This window comes from Taeniopygia guttata, chromosome Z (assembly GCF_048771995.1).
Source record: "Taeniopygia guttata chromosome Z, bTaeGut7.mat, whole genome shotgun sequence".
NCBI classification, from domain to species: domain Eukaryota; kingdom Metazoa; phylum Chordata; class Aves; order Passeriformes; family Estrildidae; genus Taeniopygia; species Taeniopygia guttata.
The window spans coordinates 53,254,573-53,275,615 of record NC_133063.1 but is presented as its reverse complement, the minus strand read 5'-3'; positions in this window follow the sequence as shown (position 1 = coordinate 53,275,615).

The window sequence follows — 21,043 nt, the reverse complement described above, 5'->3', positions numbered from 1 at the left end:
TTGCTGTTTGCTCTATTACTAGATGATGCCAGCAATGAAATAAAACTGCCTTGAAAGGTATATGGAGAACTCAGCACTGATGTGTTTTATTGCTCTTGAGTGCATCTTGAAATATTTTCACTATTCTTTCTAAGGAAAATTATGTCAAATTGTTTGTGTATTTCTGATAAAAGTACAAACTAAAACAATTTCAAAAGGAGTTGTAGAGCACGAGAACATACACTTTTGAATATCATCCATTAATATTTCAATCTATGTCTCTAAGTCATGAAACACATCTGGGTATTTCTGAAGAATTTTGTCAGTAATATTGGTGTATTTATGGCATTTCAATTAAACACCCTTAGTTGAAATTTGAGTGAACATTTTTGTATTTATTTGTTTAGGTTAAATACTTCTGAAAGCAATACTGGCTAAAGAGAAAAACCCTATATTTTCATATTAGAATAGTCCATTCGCAAAAAGATGTGTACTGATCAAAATACGTAAATTTAAATTCAGAGGACTGTCAACTCACACCTGTTTAACTATGAAGATATAACATATAAGCAAGTTCCACTTTACACACACCTTGAGAAGTTTCTTCAAAAACTTCTTCAGTATGGTCTAACTGTACTCCTGTTGGGAAAAGTTATGCTAATTTAGATTTTAATTTTTAACAATAAAAATTAAAAACCCCTGCTGATTAGCACAGTTTTGTTCATACTGAATTAGGAAATCAGTTAAACAGAATTGGTCATTCTATTGAGACAGAGGAAAATAAATGTATTAAAAGTTCATCTGAAGCACTTCAGACTGTCTCTACTTCCACACAAGTCAAGAAAAGAACATGCACATGCATGTGCTTCTATCAGGGATTTCAAACAGTTCATTTTGATATGTAAGGTATTTTTCAACACAAACCATTCTGATTCTATGATGACATAAGCTTGTCAAAGACAAACTTAATATGTAAAGCATCATCCGAAAGGCTGGCTGGCTGCTGAATGCCAATGAACATGCTGCAACTGCATTTCCCTTTTGGAGGTGCTTAATTCATGTCTATAAATAAATGCTGATGGTGAAAGTATATTTATGTTTTCCTGATCACACCCAAATCACAAATGATCTCGAGATGGATCACAGAATCACCAGTCCTGGGAGAGAAGAGGCATCCCTCCAGTGTGGGCCAGTGGCCATCTGGGCCAATACACTAGGTTTGAACTGGAGCCTTCAGAATTAAACAGGATGGTATGTTGTCACTTGAACAGAATGCATCAAATCTACACTTCAAGTAGATTTTCTTTTCTCTGTGAATTGGTTAAAATGAAGTCTGTGATATAGATCCAACAAGATACAATATGATATAACTATCTTAATGACAAAAGTAAAAGCGATTAGTCCTTAAAAGAATATCTTTGATAACCTAAAGTAATCTTTGACATTTTAACTATTGGAACACAGAAAGATCAAGCAGTAGCACAAAGACTCATTCTGATCTGTGCAGCAGTCATTATGCTAGAATGTGTAGGAGAGCTTACTTTATTAGGCCAGGGAAATCAGACAGCATTTTAGGATTATTGTACCTCTCATTCATTTAGAGTATGCCATGAGTTCTTCAGCATCCCCATGGGCAAGATGTGCAGACAGACAAAAGCCGCTTCTTTCTTAAGTTCCAACTTTTCCTGACATCACTGATAAGAAACATCTTTGAATAAATCTTAAAATATAGGGCAGATGCTTTTTAGTCCTTCTTCTCTCCACTGAGCAGTCAGAGCCAGAGCTATGGGCCCATCAGTATGTGCAAGTGGGAAAAATGTAGCACTTGCAAGAGCAATTAAGTGCATGTACAATTATAAACGTGTCTAAAACATAAGACTAGTTTTGCTTTTTTATACTCCCCAGACATTTCACAGTAAAAGTGCCTCACTCAGTTTTGTAACATAACTATTTTTAAATATAATAGTGCAACCTCAGCTACACTGAAAAAAAACTTGTTTCTTTCTACTGTCAAGAGACAGAAAGATGAAATACTCAAATATTTTGTTTCAAGTATTTGTTTTAAAGCCTGTTATTTAAGAGATAAGAATGTTTAAATTCAGGTACTTAGCAGAAAAACCAAACAAACAGTGGTCCAAGCTCTTGCCACTGTCAATAGCATTTCCAGGGGTGCCTGAAAAAGCTATGAGAAAAAACAAAATTTATCCCCCCAGCTGGTAAACCTGGGGTTTCAGCTTTTCAACTGAGGTTGAGCAAGTGGTGCCAGACAGAGATGAAGGAGTGACAGAGAGATCCTGGGGCAGCTGGGCCTTTTGCTTGAAGTAGGAAAGGTGAGCTAGGGCTATCCTGTCCCTTCTGCTCTTCTGAGATATTTGTCTGTTCCAGAACATAAGAAAAATGAGAGTCCAAGCCATGGCTTTTTCTCTGCCACAGAGTCTAAACAATCATCTGTTCATTTCTGCCAACAGCACAAAAATGATGGACCACATCCCCATCTGGATTACATTTGGAAAATTCTATAAATCAGTGTAAAGATTGTGCATATAGCCCAGAACCTTATATACCATCCCCATAATTATACTATTCCAAAAATTTTTTTAAATGAAATTCAGATAGTAAATTCTGATTGCTTCCCAGTTAGAAAAAACAGTTCCAGTTGCAATAATGCAGGTCAAATGCTAAGTTCTTCAAAAGCCTTGCTTGCAACAGAAATTTCAAAGGAAAAATTCCATATCACATAAAGACTTTTAGATGATGTGACTGATCAGCTAGCTGTATGCAAAAGAGGATTACTTGTTTCCATTTTTATATATTAATCATTAGGAGGCAATTTTTCCTGTATTTATCTGTTTGCTTTTCCTCTAATTGAAAGCATAAAAATATAACCGAAGACAAAAATCAACTTTTTGGAAATAGCATAGACTTCCCAAGGTATGTATTTTATTCAGAGTTAGTTTTATCAGGGGAAAATATAATGGTAGGAGAAGTTCTAAGAATATCAGAGCTGTTTTCAGTGTGAAAATAATTGTGCAAATGAATTCAAATACTTCTATATCACAAATAAATGTTCTGCTACTTACCAAAATTTAATAAAACCTGAAAACAACATTAATGAAATCAATAAGCACAGGAAATAATAAATCTATTAGTGCATTTCCCAGCAAAACAAAGAGTGCTGATTTAGTTTTCACTAAAGAATGTAGCTTTGTCATTAAAAAAGTTTCTCTCAGCAAAAGAAAGGATGTCTTGTGTTTAAGAACAGACATGACATCAAAACTGATTGAAAATTCCTTTTCTCACATGAGCAGTAGTTGTTCTGTTTAGGTTAGTGAAAGGGTGAACAGAAGAAGAAAAGCAAAGACATATCTGGTATTTTTTTTCACATTGTACATATAAATTACAAATGGGAGCACTAATGTGCAAATGCTTGTAAACCATACTGCTGTACAGTTTTAAATTGTGTCTGGAAATGAAGCAATCTGTATGAGTAGAAATTAATGACTTAGTTAACCATAAAAGCAGATTTCAGTGCTATGCCAGTAGCATTATTTCCACAGCATTATTTCCTAACAGTTTTCATTATTTCCAATTAAAAAAAGGACATTTATTTCATTCATGCCCTTTCTCTCTAGCTGCAAATCAGGCTCTAGTCAAATTCAGCTGTATGTATGAAAAAGTAAATAAATGAATAAAACATTTCGAGTTTTGAGCTGTCAGACTTTCTGCAACCTTTACACTCCTGGAAAGATAACTGCAACTAACCTTTATAAACAAGAGACTTCCTTCTCACTTCCTTCATGCACTGATATTGTTTTATGCTAGCCTTTTCCAGCTGCCTCTTTGTAGTGAGTAGCTGCTCTTAACACTTGCTGGAAGTATTCTGGGAGACTGCAAATACCGTCATGCATTTTGAGAGCAAGTTTGCTGAGCGGTGATCACAACTTCCCTGAAATAAGATTTCCTATTGGCTGAGCAGTTGAAATGCAACCCTTCTAAATGCTGGGTAGTGACATTAATGATTATTTTGCCTTTTCTGATATTCAGGAGTAAATAATTCTGGATCGTCACTTAAATATTTGCAAATATTATTCCTGACAAAGCTGACCTTGGAGATCTAATTTAAAATGCCCACCTTTAGGATTCTGTTAAGCTGTTTTCCAGGCTAGTTCTTTGAGAGATGGTCCATTCATTTATGCCAGAGGCAATTGGTGACACTCATCAGCTCAGGATGCCAGGCTTGGGCAGGTGGCAGTACTCCTGACACAACAGCTGAGCATTAGCTGACTTGGGATCAGTGCAAAATGGCGAGGGTTAAGAGATGGCACAACTAGATTAAGGGAAAGGCATTCTGCTGAGCTCCCCAGTTCCTTGAATCATTTGATCCTGCCTGCAAGAAAGCTGAGTGACAACAGTTGCAAAGCAAAGCTGGTAAAAAGTACTCAGGAGATATGAAGCAGCAGCAGCAGACAGTGCCTGAATGTGCAGGCAGCCCAATGCATGCAAAAAACCGGATTGATTAGTCATTTGTTTCTATAGAAGAGTACACCTGGCACCTATTGGTCCTCAAGAGAACTGAAATTGGATACCAGCACCATCCTGCAAGCCAGGCATGTGATAGACATGTAGTGTAGGCCTTTCTGCACCCCTGGAGAGAGCCCACAACTGCAGAAGGTCCAACTTGTCTCTGGGATAGAAGACTGGGCCATTGCTCCTTGGGATGAGCTGAGGAAGACAGACCTATCAGAGTGTAGCTCAGACCAAGTGGAGACCATTTTGGAGTTCTAAGAATTTATCAGGTTACCATCTGGTAACTAAGCACCACGCAGCCATGCAGTGGGGTGGAAGAGAGAGTAAAAATGAGAAAACTCATGGGTTAAGATACAGATAGTTAACTCAGGAAAGTAAAAGTCACACATGGAAGCAAAGAAAAACAAGGAATTCTTTCACCACTTACCATTAGCACTCAGGCATTTAGCCATCTCCAGGAACTCAGGACTCCATCATGCATAAGGGCAACTTGGGAAGACAAATATCATCACTCCAAACATCCTCATTCCCTTCCTGCTTCCTCCCCCAAATTTTTGTACTGACTGTGATGCCATATGCGATTAAGTATCCCTGACTGTTGGGGTCATTTGTCCTGGCTGTGCCCTGTCCCAGCTTCCCATGCAGAGCCAGCCCTGCTGCTTCTGGTTTGGGGTGAGGAGAGGAAAGGACCTTGACTCTGTGTGAGCACTGCTCAGCAGTAACTGAAACATCCTGCATGACCAACATTGTTTCTAGTATAAATCCAAAACACAGCCCCATACTGGCTACTGTGAAGAGAATTAACTTTACCCCAGTCAAATCATCACACATGTCCAAAGCAGTAAAGAACTCTGACAGACTTTCCAAAGCAAGAGGCAGTGCATTATGATTCTCCTTTTCCTTCTTGGTCATAGAACATCTTTGCAGTATAACATAACCAAAGACCAGCAGACACTCCAAGCAACACAGCTTTACTGAAGCTATAAACAATCTATTTTAAAGAAACTCATAGCCAGCTCATCCACATTCTGCCACATATGTTTCAGCATTTGTGACTGAAAAGGGTTTTTTGGGAGAGTAAGTTTTGGTTTTTAGTTAAAGCATGAGTAACATATTGTAGAAAACATTTCCCAGGCATTTCAGAAGCAACTTCATAGAATCACGAAAAGCCCTGCTACTTTTGTGAACACTGGCACCGGTCCTCACTTTTTGGTTTCACTGCTGGGAAGGAAACTCCCAGAGAGCCTAAACTTGTTCCAAGAGTTATGCAGAAAAAAATCATAAACAACAGACCTTTAATCAGGACATTAAAGATTTGCTACTGTGTATGGTTGCTTGGCTCACAAAAATGAACTAGCTCTCCATGCACATATTACAGCAGGCTTCCATGAAAAGGCCACTGGTCCATGAACACCAGAGTGCAGAGACAAGGACAGCACATTCTGCCAACTGACCTGGAACAGTTTCTGCAGGTCTCTGCCTCCAACACCAGCTGAGCATCCACTGTGCCACAGGTGACCAGACCTCTCCATTCTTTCAATCCTGAGCCCAGCATAAAGACTTGAGCAGAGATGACTGCAAGGTCAGCTGGTTTTTGTCAGATGTCTTACAAATAGTGTCCAAAGTAGGGCCTGAGGTTTGGCCTTCAGGAATTTTGGTGAGGAATTGAGGAAACTATTGGGAAAATATGTTCCAGCTAGTTGTCAGCTTTGCAAAGTAATTAACTCATCCCTTACATTACTAAAAACTGTGCGACTGTGGGAAAAAAGAAATATATATATATTCAACTTTAAAAGGTTTTCAGTCTTCTGTATTTCAGACACATGAGCATCTTCTAATACAGACATGTTTCTGCAAAAAGTTATCAATGACCATACAAGTGGCTCACATTTCTCAGCTGTCTTTCAAAGACTTCTAAAGACTGATGGTTAGAAAATCTGCAGCAAAATTCCTAGCTTCTTACTAGTGCATTAAATGTTCAGTTTGAATATTTTTACATGGATATATTAATTGCATTTTCTGGAAAGAACAAGAAAAAAATGGTCAGCTATCAAACAGCTCTGGTAACTAACACAGCCTTTGCTTTCAGCAATTCTACCTTGCAGTTAGTCAGCTACTTCAGCACATCAGCACAGGGATGCTTGGCCTTCTCCTGTCTGCACCAGGGTTTCAGTGACCTGACAGTCACGCACCTCTTCCAAGGAATGTATTTACATGCACCATCAATAGTATATAATATAGTCACCAAGACAAATTACCCATGGGTGTTTTAAACAATATTTAAATGAGTTGTTTATGGATTATCTTGTACATATCTGAGAAAGGTTGCAGAGACATTCAGGAAAGAGAATGTTGTGGTTTTGGAATTAACATGCAAGAGGTTTACCATTTATACTCTTGCAAGAGGCTTATAAACATAAAACCAAGATTTTAAATATCTTCTTGAGCTATATAAGAAAAAAGAAATCATCTCATACGCAAATTAAATTTAGAACAGAACTAGAATAATTTAAATGGAGATATGAAAACAAAGTTTTTAGTATTTTCAGGAGTGTGATCTAAAATGTGAAAATTTTTCCGATTTCTTAATTCTGCTTTGCAGATCTTTTGGGATAATAAATTTGGATGATGAGCATGGACACATTATGAACAGTTGCACATATGACTAATGGGGAGGAAGGTAAGAAGTTGGCTATATAAATACATTTATTCACATGTTAATGTTAGTGTTACTATACTTTATCTAAGTCTACAAGCCTGATGCTAAGTCAATGTGAAAATATTAGAAGGTCAGTCTCCAACAGAAAAAGCACACAAACACACCACAACCCTGAAACAAATCCCAAAATACCATCCAGAAAATAAGAGAAAGGCAAAGTTGATATAAATCTGACACATGGAATAGCATTTTTGTAATATTTGGTGGAACATACTAGGTGAGGCCATTAAAAGTCTACATCTTACTCCTAATTTTTCTTTAAATTACATACAGTCTCATTGATTTAATGTGCTTACAGCTTCAGGAAGACTGTCTTAAAAGTTGCTACCTTTTCAGATGCATATCATTCCTATCAAAAGTGTCCATAGTACTGAGAAGATTACAGTAAATTACCCTGTACATTCTTACTTTTCCAGATTTTGAATGCCATTTCTGAGGAGACTATACAATGTAAGCATTGATTAACAATGTCTTTTTACCTACCACAGAGACTAAGCATGGATAAGACTACTTGAAAGGAGGAGTAAAGAACATTAGAACAAGCTGAGACCTCATGTAGCAATCTAAATTTTGAGCATCAAGTCCAGATCTTCAGAAAATGAGGTTAAAACTTTCTGCTGACATAAGGTGTAGTAAATTTTAATATAGCAAATATATAAGCATTTGCAGCTACTGTGTAAAATCAAGAAGAAGCAATTTTTTCCAACTTTCATTGCTATTTTTTTGCTCAGTAGGAAATAAATTGCTTTATTTTTGTTGGGTGAGATAGGTGAAATACTGGAATTGTGTTTAAGTTGGGGATATGATATTCCAAAAGGTCATATTCTGTTCAGGCTTTAGTTGTCACTACTTACAGTCAAAGATCATTGAGGCTTCTTCTTGTGAGAGATGGTTTTAAAATTCATGATTTGCATGTCAGCTCCAAGAAGCTGAATGGAGAGGTTTCATCTCTTTAAAAAGGTGGGGAAATTGCTCTAAAACCTTTGTTCCAGTCTGTACAGAGTAAGTGGTTTGTCCAGCTAGTGCTAAGCAAAGGTTTATCCTACACAAGTATTTAGTAAAGTCGCATCATTAATATTTTCCTGCTTGTTGGTTTACATGGCATCCTCCATAGGATGACAGCTCCCATAAAACCTGTTAGAAGATATTTTGCCTTCCTCAAACAATAAGTATTGATTACTTCCATACTGGGATCTAGTGCTCAAAACACGCCACTGTGATGTTTACTTCTGCAGATTTTAATTTCTTTTTCGCTCTGGCCCAAGACAGTATCCTAAAGGCACCCAGGAGGTTCCAGGAATTTTAATTATTTGTATTTTATTATTAGCCATCTTGAAATCCTTATTCTCTGTCCACTTCTTCCAATTTTAGATACAGGATATTCTCAAATTATGTAAATCATTAAAAATAAGAGAAACAATCTTTCCACATTACTTGGGTTAAACATATAAAATATAAAATATATTATTCATATTCATATTCAAAGTAAGAAGAAGCAAAGTGTTTCTACATTGTAATTCTAGCATCAAGGAGAAATCTTATTTACAATTACAGATGATCTTTAAAGTTCCGATTTTATAAAATCATAAAATGGTGACTAATTGGGCAAAATAAGGACTCTTCATGTAGCCTGAGACAATTCAATATTTCTGTGATGACTGGGCCACTATTCTTCTGAAGTCTTGTTTGCTTTTGGTTGCTAGAGTAAAATATATGTGTCAATAAATAACCAGATGGGTATCAGTGATGAACTGATAATATCAGACCCCATAGCAGTTGACCTTCTCTAAAGGTGTCATGTAGCTATTAAACAGCCTGAGGGAAGGAGCAAAATAAGTAGTCTGTTGCAAGGTGCAACTCTGAGTGTGGATTCAACATTGTTTATTACCATTTCTGACTTTCTGGCTTTCAAATATGATCTGATCAACTGCAGATCATTTCTAGAAATGCAAGCAATCCTTAACCTTAATCCTTAACAATGTAAAATAATTTTAATTTTTATGGCCAAAGGTATCCAAATTAAATATTAATTGATTGAGAGAGTGCCTGCTTTGTTATTTGTCTAAGTCAGGTAAGATATCATGTAAGAGAAAGATTATTAGCTGAGAATATCAGAGATGAATGACTAAAAAGATGTCTAATGAGTAGACAAATCAGTTATCAGGGTTCTCATTCAAACTAATAGGGACTGAAGATTTGCAGATTTATACAATACAATAATTTTTAATTGTTGCATCTTATTCCTAATAAGCAAAAAAACTCAAGTAGGAGTCTTTTATATGTAACAACATTTGATTTTTTTTCCTTTTCTTAGTATTACTATCTGTTTAGAATGGTTTTATTGCTTCAGGTGTATTAAAATGCTTTTCACGTTAAATGCTCCTGCTTAATTTGCATATATTACACATTTTGGTAAATAGATATTAACTTCCTTAGCAATATGCAGTGTTGCAGTAGACATAGTGTCACCCACAGCTCTATCAGTAATTTCTTGCATTTGCTATTAAATCCTTGATAAGATACAGCTTGTAATTATTGTTTAAGAAATCACAAGGACAAGAGACACCAGTTTTGGTTAACCAATGTTGGGTTGCAATGAGTTAACTGGGATCATTGTTTCTGGGGCTGTTCATATCCCCAGACTTTTCACAGCCCTGGCAGAGGCTGACTCTGTAATAAGTCTCACATTACACGTGGATTAGATTTGTAGAAATCCTGTAACTCAATAGGTACCTGCCTATTCTCTCCTGGCGTCAGGCTGCCTGCACTACTTTGCTCTGTAGACATACCTGGCATTCCACCCGTGCCTCCTCGCTGGCTAAGTGGGCTGGAGCCTGCCTACCAAAACATTGGGGTATTGTTGGGAAGGGGAGACCCCCTTGACAGACGAGCGAAGTGTGAAGTTAGTCTTGCAATGCCTTATTACCTTCCTATGAAGTATACACGCAGCTCTTTTAAACTTCCTTTATTCTGCAGTAATGCGGGAAATGAGATCTGCAGAAGCGTTTGGGAGCTGCAAAGGGGTGGAGATGTGCTGTAGACAAGGACAAAAAACCTCCTAAACCCTTCCGCCTTCCCCCCAGCCACCACCACAATGTTTGTTTACACTGACTGAGGAAAAAACCAAAAACATATTTGTCAGTGCATCCAGGAAGTGAAATGGCTTGATTTCTGGGAATTGTGCCAGGTATTATAAACCATTTTATTTTAACACTCATTCTTCATTTTATTGCATACCATTTGCTTAGCAATTATAGAGAATTAGGATTTTCAAAACATTTGAATAAGATTAGAACACCCATTTGCGGTGTTTAGGACTTTTAAAGTGAAACAGCTATCTCACTAATGAAAACTAAGTCATGTGATGTTTAAATAACAAAAGGAATATTCTCAGTTGGTCACTAAGAGTTTATGGTTTTTATCCACCAAGTCTTTAAATAAATTACAGCGAAGCTTACAATAAAGCTTACAGGAGTATTATCAGACCAATTGATCAGTCAACTTATTAACTCTTCATTGGGCTTTTTACATATTTGATGGTGAGATTTTTGTTCTTTTTCCTTTTTTTTCGTACTTGTGAAATTTGAGATTCGTAACAACTCTTTCCTCCTCTTTCAACAGTTCATCATCTCAACCTGGAAGATAATGAAAAGACTTCTAGTGATTTCATGCAGATGTGTATGTGATTCGAAACTAATAACAGCATTTAACTTTAAATGTTAATAAAGTCTATGGCTTATATTAACACTAAAGTGTCCTATTTTACTTGAAGAAAAAAAATTGTAATGGTTGCCATCACAGAGTGTATGGTAGCAATTTATGCACAGAAACATCTGCTTCAGAGTTTTGGCAAATGATTATATTTATGTCTTGAAGTTCGTAGCTAAAACTTTGAAGTTTAGTGAGATTTTAACACAATCATCAGAGAGAATGGTGGAAAGATTCTTGGGGACATTGTTTTGTTTCCTAACGAGCTGCCAAGTATCTTAGTTAAGCCTTCAAGAAGAGTGCAGGCATGTCCTTTCCGAATGTTGCAGTGGAGGTAAATTTCTGCCGCCCAACTAGTTCCTCTTGTCTTGCCAAGTGTCAGTGGACTGCTATAATTTCTGCCTGAGTCAAGTGCCCAAGCAGCTTGCATGGGAGGCAGTGACTCTGCAGGAAAAGAGTTTGCAAGAAATAGTTGCTCGCATCAGAGTATCCAAGTGCGTTGCCTATGCAGGTTTTTATCTCTATCCTCTCTGCACATTTCATTCCCCCATATTTTTAGAAAGGAAACCCTTTTGGCTTCACAGTACTATTTTTAAAATTTATTTTGTATTTTTATATTATTATTTAAAATACTTCTAAACCTCATACTGTGTTGATGTGATATTATCTTAGTAGGGGTAGGTCAGAATGAGTTTTACCTATGAGATTTTGAAATACATCTTTAGAAAAAATACCCATGTATAGGAATTATTTGCAATTCAAATGAATACTTTTCTCTTAATTATATTTCTTGTTGCTCGCTGGTCACCTAGCAAATCAAACTATAGAAGAAAGGCAACAAAGTTCAAAATAAAATAATAACCTTCTGTACCTTTTTTTTCTCTTTTTCTTTTAATTGGGTGCACTATCCCAGAAAGAGAGAGAGATCTGGGTGGTTTTCTCCCCCTCCCCCCTATTTTTGCTGTATCCCATATATTTCTGTTCCTTTTATTATATTTTCACGTTCCTTTTATTACAGCATATAGTTTCCTTCTGCACCACATATTTAAGATAAGTTGAAGTTTATGGGGGGTAACGCAATTAACAAAGCCTGATTCCTACCGTTTGACCAACAAACCCCTCCAGTTCTATCCTCAAACCCCAGCAGCCCCTTTCTGGTCCTCCGTCGCTGTTGCCTTCGCCCACAGCAGCAGTGCTGCAGCTGGTTCCCAAGCCTTGTGCTGGCTAATTAGCCAGCCAGCACCACGGTGACGTTTGGCAAACAGCCTGCTGCCAAGTACAGGCTGCCCCTAAATAGGAGCGCTGATTTGGATCTTTCCTGTTTACATAGATTTTCACGAAATTTAGACACATATTTTCTACTACTCCTGCCTTTTGAATTTGCTTCAATATAGCCACTAACAAAGAAGAAAGGTATTATAAGAGGGCAACCAGGAGGCAAACAACACAGTTGTATTAACCAGATTTCTGAATTCAAGCTAAAAACCACATATGCAGTAATGAAGTTCAGGCCGTGATCTTAGTCTGAACAGTTAACACGAGGGTGTCCAAAATTCGACCAGCTTCAAGGAGTTTTTCTTTCTTATTAGTTCAGTGGCACAATTTTCATGCCAGTTTCCTGCCAAGCAAATTGCAGAGGGATTGTACAACTGAAAGAGCTTGAGTCTGAGTCTCTGGTGACAAGCTTGCTGCAGCTCCAATCAGGGCTTTATAGCTTCCTAAAAAAAATAACAATGCTGCCAATTGTAACAAATGTGAAGTGTCTCTTTGACATGAAACCACTGCCTATTAAAATGAGCCAAAAATATGACTGTTTCACAGAAGACTCTTTTTTATCATCTGAACACTTCTCAGTACATCACTTGGGTCAAATTCAAATATAAAATCATGGTACCTAAAGGAAACAAACTGTCAAGAGTCTTGTATAATGCTCATTGAGTCCTCTTCTTTTAAACAAGGCTAGTACTTATGCAGTTTTCTTGACAGTAAAATGTAAAGAATCTCAACAATGGCAGGGAATGCAGGATGAAAAGTCCCTTTTTCCATTGCAATATTTCTGCTGAAAAAGCTTTGTTATGGTTTATGAATTCCTTTAAATAAAAAGAGCCTATGAGAGTATTTTGAATGAAATATTTTTTCAAGGTTGAATGCTAGCTCTAGCCCCACTCAAATAGGAGAAATTACTACCCAGTGGTATACCAAATTACTTGTTAACTGTTTCAGCAGCAGGATACAATGATTCCTTATACTAGGTTTGTTGTAGCTTTGCTAGACACTTTCATGCCTCTAATTACTGAAATCTACATTATCAGAAGCAGTTTTATGTTACTGAATTCAGTTCAAAAGCCAACAATTCAACTAAATTAGTACAGCTGAGTGTGTTTCTCAAGCATATAGATACAGATATCTAGTGTTTATTAAGTGTTTGGGTGAAAATAGTTAAAAATAAATCTACCCATATAATTATTTTTTTGCCTAGATGACACCATTGGGAGACTATTATTGGAACTAAGTAGGTAAATTTAACTGACTTTGGGGTTCTGGGTTTCCCCAGAAATTGCAGAAGAAAATCTAACTCTAGCCATGAATGCTCTAAATTCTGCACTTTCAAAGAGCCTTTGTGCATAGGTTGAATAAAACTGCATTTTAGTAACAATGAAAGAGTGAAAGAGCCTTGTTTAAAACTGCTACAGGTCACTAAATTTCAACAGAAACCTATTTTTACTATCTCTTTTCTGATTATCTGATTTTGCACCTTTACATTACTGACAATCTGTATGAGCAGCTTGGAGCCACAGTTGTGCCAAATCTAATGGGACTGAAATTACAGTGCATTAGCTACACATCAGAAACCTCCACCCGAGTCTCATCCTGCATCTTCTTCACACTTTTAAAACCCAAATTTATGTTACAGGTTTTCCAGTTTGACTTTTCCTAGGGATCTCTATGGCCACATTTTGGCAGCCTGGGTTGTTTCACTTCTTTAAGACAGGAAGAAACAGGGCAAATTAGAGCTGATCACCACTCCTCCATTGTAAGCTGCTGCCTCTCAGCCAGTCAGTACTGCTATCAGAGAACTGAAGGAAGGATGAAGGAGAAAATCCAACCCACACCCCTTCCACCCTCCCCACTTATGTTTCCTGGATTCCAGAATCTTTGCAATGAAGAGAGCCTGACTCAAAATAACTTATTCTTTAGCTTATGTTTCATCATAGTGTTAGCCTTCACTCTTTCACAAGAAATGCAACAGACATTGTCAGATTCAACATTCAGACAAAAAGCAAGTGGTAGCTAGCAATTTTTTAAAAAATTATTATCTATTAATCACAGTTTACATGACAGGAAAAAAAAACATTCCCACCCTCTTATTGTTAGACTGAACACAACCTTCCCTCCTTTTTGAAATGAAATATTAGAGAACCAGGGAAGAACATGCCAATGAATCAGAGAAAGAACAATACTGGTTTTGTTAATACTAACTGCAAGGGTTAGCAGAAATTTGCAGAGAAAGCCTGTCAGAGAGCAGTGATGAGTAGAACCTCCCTTGAAAGATCTGCAGTACTACCACACTTGGGGTTTTTCATGCAAATATTGTCCCACTGAAACTGTGTAGACAGCTGTCCTTTCATGTTCTACTGTATGTCTTTAACCCTAACATCATGGTTAATCAGGCTAAATTGACATGTTACATTCAAGAACAAAACACAACTGTATTGAATCTGGAGCAATCACTTTATCACAGTTCTTATTTCATTAAGTTTTTGTGGGAGGAAAGAAAGTATTCACATTGTCTAAGTGCAATGTTAGTTCATTGTTAGTTCATTAAGATGGACGAAGTAGCAATTAGGGGAGAGATGAGTGTTGTTAACCACCTTCTGCACTGAAAATATCTTCATTTTTAATGGTGAAACACAGGCCAGACCCTGAGGTGCAAATATGTGGCATCTTGATTGTTTTTTTCTTTAATCTTAATGCCAGATGTCTTTCAGATTAAGGAATATATGGGAGATGTGAATGTCCCAGATGTCAGATTCATATTAAAATCATGGCAAAAGCAGCTCAAAAAGTAAATTTATTGATATCTTGCTTTATTCTCTCATACAGATAGTTCTGCAATTACTTATTCTAAATCTTGATTTTTTTTTTTCCCCCTCCATGGAGAATTGTTATCTCTAGAGACATCTTAGGGACTCTGTACAGCAGTGCCATCTTTGCTATCAAGTCAGCACTTTCCATTTCCACATGTCTTCAGACAGAATGTGCTGTTTCCTGTGGCTTCTATTTTCTGAAATGGACATGGCATAACACTCTATTACTGATGAATATTTTATTCATAAAATGGAGCTAAAAATGTATTTGTGCCACTCTAGGGCCAAAGAAGTATCTCCATTTGTGATTTTATTGTACTGCTGTAACATCTGGAAGACCTAAGCAGGATTAAAACTTTACCGTTGGCAAAGAACACTGAGATTGTCAGAGTTATTTTCTTCCCCAGGAGCATTAAAAAGATAGCCAGGGGAGCAGAAATGCATAAAGGATCTTTGTGGCATTACTGGAAAAAAACTTTAAATATGTATGAATAGATAGACAGACAGACAAGTGTTCACAGTTCCATTTGGATTTTCAGCAATGATTTAGAAAAGAATGGAGAATAACAACAAAGCAGGAAAAACATGGAGTAAAAAAAAACATAAAAGGGATCATGTTTTAACTCGTTCAAAATTTTATTAGTTTATTACATTATAAACTATTTGGCCTAGACATACTTTATATAATCTCTTACTTAATGTTTTGTGACAGCTTTAATACAACAAAATTAGATATGCTGCTGCAATAGTCCTGACAGCTACCTGGTTTCCATGCATTAACACCATTGGCTTCCTGCCCAATACAAATAAACTTGAAAGGCTAGAGAATACATCCAGTGAAATCAAGCAGCCTAAAACTAAAAGGTAGAGCTCAGCACTGCAGAATAAAATATAATTGCAGAGGAAACTTTTGATGATATCATTAACTGAAATATTTGGAACGTATAAATATAAAATAAATAAATAAATACATACATACATACATAAGAACATATGTATGTATATAAAAACCCCTAGAAACAAAGACATTTAAAGTCCACCTGCACAGAGGAAGCCATAATGAAAGCAGTAGACAACCCAAATATTTTTTTTATTTTATTATGGAATCATATTTGCACATCATATTCTATCCTGAAAAGAAGTGCATGTAGTCTTCATGTCTTACTTTATCATGTACTGGAGAAAGGGCCTCTGAGAGCTGGAGCTGCACTGATCATGACGGAAACCTACTACTAAAAGTTTAACTTGTCAGAGATTGATGTCTTTGCTTAGATCTGAGTGTTGTGCTTTCACAACCAAGTCCATACATTTGGAAATGAGATGAAGTATTGGAAAGATTTTCCAATAAAAATTAGGACTTATTGGATTAATGTTTTGCAGTGGCAATGTACAGTGGATAGAGAAAAGCTTATTAGAAGCTGGAACATTTTTACTGTCTAGAAAAAATATAAAAGAAGAAAGTAGAAATTAATGTTTAGCTAGCCTCATGTGGGAAAACCTTCCCTTCTTCATTTTTCTTCTCCAATAATTAATGAGTATGAAGGATGCATTTTCCAGTAGAGTAATCCTGTTTGCCTCTTTCCTGAAACAATGGAAGGTCTGGCACTAATTGAATAGCTATGGATCCTGATAGAATGCAACTTATCTTCAACATGTTTACTGGCTCTATGGAAAGGGCATAGAGTGTCAATATTGCTAATAGTTTGGAATTTCTGGTCCATAACTTCAACTCATTACCTCTCTCATTTTTATCTCTATGGTACCACAAGGCTTTTGCAGCCTAGACAAAAAAAAAAAAAAAAAAAGTGCAATATGCATGAAACAGGTGGTACTGGCACTAGGACAAATTGCCTACTCTTTCAAAAGTTTTCTGATGAAATGGTGATGAAGGGAACTGATCTGAGGTTGAGTCATAAAAACCTTCAAGTACAGAGATTCTCATAAACTGTTTTATTTTCTCATCAAGTTCAAAGTATGTTTTATTCATCCTGCTTTCTTTAATATATGGACATAGGCTTAGCTAGTGGAGAGAAAAAATTATAAAATATGTTACCTTGTCCCTTTTCCAAACAAAGTCCTCTATGCATTTCACTCCCTTGGGTGTTCACATGCGTGAACAAACCAAATGTGGCAGATGTTATTCACATTCCTAATTGCACAACTGGAAGCTGATCTCATCCTGTAACAATGCATACAGAGTACTCAAGAAGAATCTGAAGAAAAAAGAAGTGCTCATCAAATAATGTTGCGCCTGTTGGGAATTTTTTGATCCCCATACAAGTCGCAGTAGCATCTGGAAAGAAATCTCTCCACTAAAGACTTTTAGGCTACATCATTCTCTGTTCTTTCCTTCCTTAATGCTTAAAAAGTGCAAAGAGAGTCCATTTAGCCAGGAATTATTACTATCCACTGCTTGAAAATGCCTTGCTACTTGAATAAGAGCTACATGTAAGGTTTGTGCTTTATATCAATATAGTACTGCCCTAATGTATCATGTTAAAATGAGATTCTGCTTCCTCAGCTGCATAAGTGCTTTACTTCTTTTAATTTAGGGTTTATATCATATGTTTTACCTTACATCGGCATATCTGGGTGAGCTCTTTGGTTTATTACAGAGTAGGTTGGACTGTGTGCTCTAGTGGCTCATTTTGGCTTTAAAATTGATGTGTTTTATAGAGGCATGAATAAAGATTTTGCATTTGATTGACTAAATCTCAGAAATACTCCAATTCAGGGAAACAATATAAGAGCCCAAATCCCATTCAACTCAGGAAAACTTAAGTATTTTTCTAAAAGGAATACAGCAAATTATAGCCTGTGTTTAAACCTAAGTATTAACTGCTTAGAAAAATATACCAGTTGCTTCAATTTTCTTAAGGGATGTAGCAAATTTTTCAGAGAGGGAAAAAACTTATTACATGGAATTTGTACTTATAGAAAAAGCTGAAATGCAGGAAGTCAGCAAAAAGAGTGAGATATAACTACTTGCAGAGTACAGGAATGTCGGGCCAGTTACAGAAAATGGACTTTCATTACGTGGAAATGTTTCTTCCATGCAAAACATTATTTGGGTTTGTATACCACTGATTTCAAACAAACTAAAATTTTGGGTCAGTCAAGATGTCTCAGAACAATCTCAGCTGTACTTTCTCCATTCTCAACCATTACAGTCATGCATAGGTTGTACTTCTTTTTCATTACTCTGCAATATTCCTTGTGTGAGTACTCCTTTAATGCAGTAAACCGAAGTTATGAGGAAGAGCTTCTAAGCCCATGGAAAAAGGGCAACCTACCAATGATTTTCTATGGGGAAAATATGTGCATCTGTACCGTTAATATAAAATAATTGATGTGCAGCAAGCTAAAAATACTCTGGTTCGTGTCCATGCTCTGCATTTTCAGACAGATACAAAATGTTCTCATCTCTCTACAGAAAATTGGCCCTGAGTTCATCTTAGCTTTTATTTTCCCTGAAGTACTTTATTTTTAATGTGTCAGAACTTATCATGGCTCACAAATGTATTATGATTGCCATCTCCTTCAGGTAGGAACAGGGCAAACATGAAAAAACATTCTTGTAGTATGTTTCCCATCTGCCAGCCTGCAGTATGAGTTACACCAATGTGAAACCCTGCCCCAACGCCCATACAAACAACAGAATCTTGAGTTTTCACCAGCTTCTACTCAGGTGCATTTATCTATACACACATACATACACATACCATACATACGCAGATATGTACTCACTATATACATATATGTGTGTGTTCATATATATGTATAGTGTTAGCAAATGATGTTAAATGACTAATTCAGTCACTTAACTCAGATTTCTAGTCTCATTTGGAATTCTTGTCATGTTCTGTCTGGTATCCATTCCATAAGGACATATATCCTGTGTCAGATACTCTGCTTTCTGCAGACATCTCTGATGCTCTAAATAATCAAATGGTCCTGGCTTCTATGTTTCTAATGCTCACTCCACCCTAAATGCAGTAACAGAGGGGATGTATGTGCTCTATCCCTTCCATCTATTGACTTTCTTCTTCCCTCCCTATGCAGCTGATCACCAATTAGCCCCTGTCATGTGTGACTGCACAACTCACTCAGGCCTGGGACAAAAATCATACCAGTTACTAGCAAACGTAACCACAATAAAATGTACAACTGTGAGATAAGGAACAAAAAGATATGCTAAATAAATATTATTTTAAAACCATCAAATAGGGTCCACAGCTGTCAAAGGGACAACCAAAAGTAGAGAGGATGTGCAAGTGGAGTTTCAAGAAGAAATCTGATGCAGCTGTACACATTGGGCCTGTGTAGGCTAGACAGTATTTTAGGCTAGATGACAGTGGGATGTAGAAGCAAGATTGTCCAAAGGTAAAACTGGTTGTGAGGAGGGTAAATTGAAAACATCTGTGAACTGTAGAAACAGAAAATAAAATGTTTTTTCTTGCAAACTGAATTTTACCAGCATAAAATATTCTAAAGATGTCAATTATTTATGAGTGAGGGGAACTGAGTATAGGCACCAAATGAAAGGTGCTGCCTTAGCATGCAAACTTTGCATTCACACACACACACACATATATATTCTGAAATTATTTTTATATTTGTAGAACAGACCTGTATTCCACTTCAGCCTGAATTCTGACACTGGTTGGAGAATGAATATATGACCCAGAGCAAGGAACACTTCTCTTTGTAGCATTCCCACAAAAATTATTCCTATCTTTAACTTTATTGTTAAAGAGGATTTTGCACACAATGACACAGCTTTAATCTTGCCATTTTTTGGCCTTCTACTTTTCTTCCTCCTCCATTCCTATTACGAATAATTCAAGATTGATTTTGAGCAGAGAAAATAACTTAAACAAGGAATTTTTATCTTACTTCACCCTTCTCTTCCAAATCTACACTTATTATTGTGGGAAAAAAACAAGAATAAAATTCTAAACAAACAAACAAACAGCAACTAAAACAAAAACTCTTACAGATCAACAAAAGCATACCTGCAAAAAACCACAATATTAACAGAATATATCTTTTAAAATTGAGAAAAGGGACCCTGTGACATGATTAACCATTCCCCTGTACCAGCCCCTAATGTCTAACCTGAATCTTCTCTTTGTACTTAAAACTGGTATATGTTTCTCTGGTTTATTTTTTCTGTAGCTGTTTCATATACTCTGACTGATATAACTACTTAGAGCACAGACTTGTCTCAGGCACTTAAATTATGAATCCCAGGGACTATTTTAAATAAGAAAGTGTCCTGATGTTCAGTTTCTTTGAATGTCCCTTATTGTCATGCTGTCCAGAGCACAGAGACTGACAAAAAGGAAAATAAATCACTTTTGTTACTAAACCTTTGCATTCTAATTAAACACTTCTTACTGAACATCCATCTTTTGCCTCACACCTGGTCACTAGATGTTTTAAGAGTTTTGCATCAAGAGAAATCCAGTCTGCCCTGCCAGATGTCAGGGCAAGGCCATTTCTGCAGAGATTGCTCCTGTATCTCACGGTCCCCTTCCTCTGCCTGGCAGATGGTTCAGTCATGGGGTGACAAGGGTGATTTCCCAGTCTGGAAAACTTTTTTTCATTCTCTTCAGTTTCCTGAGGGCAAAAGCTAAAACAATGGAGAGGTCTTAGTCACTTTAACTGAATTTCATCTGTCTTGGGAAGGTCTTGCATTTCTAAGAGATAATTTAAATCTATAATTCTGATGATAGGTTGTCCTTGGCCCATATGCCTAGAAAAACCCTACAAAAAGGCCAATTTAAAAAATATAAAATACATAATAAAAATATTTATTAAGACATTTTAGCCCTGACTTCAGGTGAAATAATTATATAGAGAAGACAAGGGGAGGAATGGACTTATTTTCTCACAGCTCAGAAAAAAGTAAGAAGTTGCAGGATTCTGGGTGGACTTCTGTTCTCCTTCATTGTGATCATGGTAGTAAATTCCTGTGGAGAGAAATCTCAAGCTATATGAAGAAAGGTCTGTGGTCAAA